The sequence below is a fragment of the Dermacentor silvarum genome, chromosome 4 (assembly GCF_013339745.2).
Source record: "Dermacentor silvarum isolate Dsil-2018 chromosome 4, BIME_Dsil_1.4, whole genome shotgun sequence".
NCBI classification, from domain to species: Eukaryota; Metazoa; Arthropoda; class Arachnida; order Ixodida; family Ixodidae; genus Dermacentor; species Dermacentor silvarum.
In genome coordinates this window covers 183,884,218-183,890,217 of record NC_051157.2, presented here as the reverse complement: position 1 = coordinate 183,890,217, position 6,000 = coordinate 183,884,218, and positions in this window count along the sequence as shown.

Sequence of the window (6,000 nt, the reverse complement as noted above, 5' to 3'; positions counted from 1 at the left end):
GGCGAATAACCTCTTAACCATCCGCGCTCCCCTCTTTTTCCCGAAATTATCCCTTCCTTAACTAGAAACAGCCTGTTTAGCGAGGAGAAAAAGGGGGTCTGCACGCATGTGAGCGGCGAGCTCGGAGAACTGAAAGGTGCGGGGGTGCGTTATTGTCACCAGGATGGCGGCCGACGCGCCTTCCACCCTTCCGTTCCCCAATCTCCTTGGACGAGTGGGGGGGATATTGCCACCAGGGGGCAAGGGAAGGCTTGTGCCAAGCTCCCGAGGAATGCTATCTTGTCTCCCAACTGTGCTTTTGCTTCATGCAGGGCTCGTTCTTTGTCTGCGAGGTGACAACGACGACGGGGCGGAGACTGACCCACGTGCCAATCACAGACGTCACCGACAGTCCGGCAAACTTATAAAACCGAGAAGACCGGCAGTCATTGCCATCGGACAGCGAGACCTCAGCTTGGATGACCAGCGAACTTTTGGTGAGAAAAGCTTCTTTGCTCTCGGTTTTTGGAGTTCGTCGCGCGCGTCTTGTTGCTTCGTCCCGCAGCGGAGGCTTCCCGTTAGCAAGTTTGCCAAATCTGTAATAAATTTCAGTTTGCGAATTGGTCCGTCTGACTAACTCGGCAGTTTTTTCGCTTTTTTGCACCGTTTGCTCGTCGCCGTGAACTTCCCATCTCGATTGTCTCGCGGTTTCTCCGTTTTCAGCATCGTTCATTTTCGCTACTGCACATCATGAGCGCCGTGGGTTCCGGTGAATGTCACTCGGTCGGTGTTTACCTCATGGTCCATCACCGGGTGTACATTCATCCAATCCCGCGAGTGCGAACTCATCGGAGATTTCTTTCGGCGTCGTTGTTTTTCGTTGCTAGTTCGGGCAGTCAGTCATTCATACATTCCTCTCGTGGCGGGAAGTGTCCGATACATAGTTTCCCACCTGACGACATTTATTGCCTTCACAGCACGCTTCACTGGCAGCGGTTCCGTTTCTTTTACGAATGCCGTGCGCTTCAACGTTTGCTCGTCGCTCCTCCGGGTGTAGGTCCGGGCGCGGCGTTGGGGTGGCCTGCTAGCGGCCAGAAAGCGTAAAAGCCGCGGGCTCATTGTGCGGCCGAACGTTGGGACGGCCGCGCGTAGCGGCATCCCGGCCGTGCCTCGGAAAGCTCAAACCGGTTTAGTTCGCCCGCGCCTTTCGGTCTGCGGAGGAGGCTCGCCCCGGCGCGCACGCGTTGTACCCTCGCGCTGGGCGCTCGTCGCCCCCCTCCTTATCCTTTCCCTGCCCCCGCTTTGCGCTGCCCTGCCGGTCGCGAGGCTAACCCGCCGGCTTCTTCATCGGAAACCTTGCGCGCCGTTTGAAACGTGCTGCACTGCTTTTGACAATCGCACTGCGTCTTATCCCGTCCGTTTCTCGCAGTTCCGTGGCATGTCTGCGCTTGCTATCGTGCCGCCTCCGCTCCCGCGGGCGGTTGTTCAGGCCGCCCGTGCTTTCCCCTGCAAGCCGCGCGCGTCGCCTGACTCGCGCTCTTTCGCCCAGGTGGCGCCAGATCCGTAGCGTGCGTTCGTGCGAGTTCCATTGTTCCACAGCGTGAGCAGTGGTCAGTGCGACGTCCCTTTCTTCGCCGTAGTAGTGGCTACTTTCTTTCTCACGAAGGGCAAGGTGGGGAGGGGGGGCACATTTGAGGGCAGCCCGAGGCAAAATTCCAGCGCAAAGCGTCGGTTAGCCCCCGCGGGGCACAAGCAGACGGCCACCGTCGCGCGCTCGCGCCCGCCGACCCGATTGGTTGCTGGCTTCGCCAATGGAGGCGCTTCGCTCGCGCTCGGCGCGCGCTCCGATTGGCTGCTGAAGCTGTCGGGCAGGTTTTCTTTCTCGCAGCACGTTTTCTTTCTCGTCTCCCGCTCGCCATCTTTGTTCGGCACGGTCTTTTCCACTTGTGGCTTCTCGGGGTGCGGTGCGCCGGTCTCCGTCGGACGTCCCGATCGCGGAGCGGGACCCTTTTCTCGATCGGACGGACGCGGCGAGGCCTCGCTACCTGCTGCCTCGTTCCTCATCGTACTCGTCGCATGGCTGCCCGTTGCTATCGATGACTGTGCCTCTAGTACATGTGAATCTAGCTCATGACTAGATCCACACTCATCCATAGAAGCGGACGTTTTATCGTCGTCCTTCGCCGCTTCGGCTCCCAAGAGAGACCTGTCTGTGCGCCTCTGACATTTGCTGCGACAAGTGTGCGCGCCCTCCTCGGCACCGGTGGATTTAATGCGTCGCATTCGCCGCCGTCTCGGCGCCTTGCTTTTTCTTCCTCGTTGACAAGGAATAAAGTGCCTTTTTACTCGCATGCTGTGCTTGCCTTGTGTCCCTGTGTCAGTTCCGCCGCGGATTTTCTGTGCGCGCCCGTCGCTTGCATGTGCGGGGCGGCGGCAGGAAATCGCGGCGGGCGTTAAGTGCATGCACTTGTTGTTTGAAAGGGTGGGCAGTTCGTAGCGGCGGCTAGGCCTAAGCGCGGGCGTTGCTGTAGGCGATTAGCGGTAAGGCTAGGCGTGCACGGTGCATTTCTCTTCCACGTCACGGCGTCCGCTCACGACCGTTGGCGTTCAAAGATGGTGACTAGGACCGGTTTTCGCGCGCCGGGCAGTGATGGCGGGCGCACAGCGAACCAGACACTGGCGCCGGAGACCCGCCATTCCGGCTCGCCTTTGTCCGGCGCGGCCGCCGATGATGTAGACACACGACACTCTCTCCTTCTCCCGCAGGTCGTTCCGGGGCCCGCCGCAACAAATAAAGCGTGGCCGGTGGAATGGCGCGCTCTCCCTTTCCACCGGACCACCTTGTTCCAAGCGTACAACGCTAGACCAAGTCGAGCGCTTTGAGGCTGAGATGAATGTGCAACCGGTCGATGTGTCTTTAACAATGCATCACCGGGTGTACATTTCATCCGTGCTTTTCTGCGCGTGGCGCCACCTGTCGCCGGTCTGCCGATGCTGCTGCCGGCAAGTGCTGCCGCCGTCGGTACGACTGTCTACTAGCGCCACCACAGAAACTTACCATTTTCATTGAATAAAAGCTTGACTGGATCATACGATAATGACGTTGCCTTCGCCTGCGATGTTTCTTCCTCTTGATCCGACGGTTGGATGGTCTGTATGATCCCTGCCATGTTTGTCCCTACTTCGAACCTTGCATCAATGCCGGTGCATTGATTTCCTTTTGTCACCTAAACGTGAACGGAGCGATCGTTTCTCGACCACTGCTGCACCGACTAGGTTTGTTGCACTTAAAAGAGAAGTTCGAATCTAGTGAACTTGCTCTCAAAAGCGGTTGTCTAGATCCGTATACGTAGTTATACGTATAATATGAGTTGACCCCGAGCTAAAGTTTTCTTAAGACGTTCTACGGAGAGACCCTTGTGATCGTGCGCTGGCGGCCGGCGACTACCTTGTGCTTTGCTGACGCAGCAAAACGTGGATCGACTCTACTAGCAACTTGGAAAAAAATTTATCCCGCGACACATTGCACGGCACTATATTTCTGTGGATGATGTATGCCTGGTCCTTGTGATGGAAAGACAGACCACAGAACAATGGCATTTCTGCGTGTTGCAACTTTTACTTACTTGAACGTAAATTACGTTCAATAGGATTATTTAAAAACAACCCGCCGTGGTTACCTAGCGGCGCTGCCTAATACTAGGTTGCAGGATCAAGTCCCAGTAAAAATTAATGCGGAGACCCCCCACTGCGGCGTGCCTCGCTTTGGCGCGTAATGCCCACATTCATTCACATGCGTGTGACTTTATTGTAGGCCCTTTGCATTCTTTTGTAGAACTGACTATGGGTCCTATATCTCCAAAACCCGCACACTGCGTTATCCAAGGAAATTATCCTGGCATAACAAGCTTCACAAAGCTCTCTTAAATGATCAGCAGGGGAACTTGCATTCGGAAATTCGTGTTTAGAGCCGTAGAACCAATCGCCACGTGACATAAAACGAGCTGGATTGGTTAGAAGCTTGGAATGGTACAAAAATAATTGGAAAGGCTGTCAGTGCCATAACTGGGTGTGCTTTAAGGTATTTACATATACAATCACTATGCCGTGCCAATCACAATGTTTCCAAATTTTCATTTCATAATTTCCAGAAATTCTAAATCCTTACCTATGATTAGTAGGACAGTTGCCTTTCAGTGCCATTTGTTTGTGCAGCGGTGCAATCTTGTGTCCATCATTAATAGATGCCGAGGGCCAACTTTTACTTCATTGTACTGCAGATTCGTCAAATCGGAAACTCATCTTCAGTTCTATTTAATACATTAAAATGCCGCACTTATAGCAAACTGGAAAATGGAGAATGCAAACCAAGGCTCAAAAAAAAAATTTGATGGTAGTGTGGCTAGCTATCTTGCATTGAGCTTTTTTTTAGTAAGAGTCGGTTTAGTTGTTAAGTAAAATTAGTTACGATTGTAATATGCCTGCGAATTTGAACACATTCCAAAAAAGGTGCGTGTTAGAATTGTGCAAATACGGTAATTAGTGTACATAACTGTGTGCCGCTTCGATTCTTAAAGCTTTATCCTACAGAGCCACCGTGCAGATAAATTTGATGACGTTGCAATCATGGGTGTGTTTTAACTGCCCCCTTAATCTATACATAATGACAAATAGATAGTGGAGCCATTGCAATATGGTGCTTCTGCATGCATCCTAAGTGGCAGCGGGCAACACAAAAACACACACTAAGCTAACCAAACCTGCTAGCCTGTGCACCTAAATATTAGCAAATTTATAGGCATGGAATGGGAAAGGATTGGGGAATTGAGAACACACCTTTTGTGGGACACACATGCACTTTTGTCACAAATTATTTCCATTTTGACACATAAGGGTGACCATTTTGTGTGACTGCTTCGTACTGTAGCCATCCCAGTGCAACACCGAATGTGTGGACTTATAATGTAGATGCCACAGAGCAGGTGTTGACGTCATACTTGCTTGGTGGGTCAGATTGGCTTGTCTACTCAAGGTATTTACTGGAAAATCGGTCAAACGGGAATATAAGTCGACCCCTATATATTGAACTTGCCGAGAAAAGAAACAAAATTCGAATATAATTCGGCCAATATCTTTTTACAAAAACGAGAAACTTTGAACATGACACACCTTTATTTACCATAAGCTCTGCTACTAAATCTTGCTAGCCGATGCTACAAGCTGCATTCAAGTCGGAACGCCACCGAATCTTCTGCACCCCAAACGACATCATCCTCGTTGCTGTCAAGCACGTTGGATATGCAGCATTTTTTGAAGCCAGTCCGGATAGCCTCCAGACTGGCTTTACAGTGTGTGGGGTAGAGGAACTCCTGCAACCTCGGTACTTTTGCTAGCTTTGTTGGGGAACACATTGTTTGGTCACGAATGTCTGGGTCACATTTTCCATACCTGCCAAGTTCAGAGAAACTAAATCCCGGAGATCTTCCGACCAAAGGGGTCAGTCAGTAACGACTCCCCCCCCCATGTCGATATTTTCCAGTATTCTCAAATGAACTTCATAACAATTTTATTTACAGATATACAAATGACCACATGAACATTGAGGTCTTACTTTTGCAAGCATTTCGTTGCTAATTTTGCCTTCAAAAATTGTTTAAAATTTATATTGTCGGGTCTTACGACCCACAACCACCATCTTCATTATGAGGCACGCCGTAGTGGGGGACTCCGGATTATTTTGGACCACCTGAGGCTCTTTAACGTGCACCCAATGGACGGCACACGGGCGCTTTTGCATTTCGCCGCCAACGCAATGCGGCCGCGGCAGCAGAGATTTAATCCTGCGAACTCGTGCTTAGCAGCGCAATGCCAAAGCCACTAAGCAACCACGGCGGGTGTTCAAAAATTATTCAGATAATGATTGATTGTAAGAAGTTCCATTCTTCCACATTTTGCGAGGTTGACGCTTCCCAGCGACTTGAACGAGCGGCACTGCGTCCTCTTATTTTTCACGATGTTAAA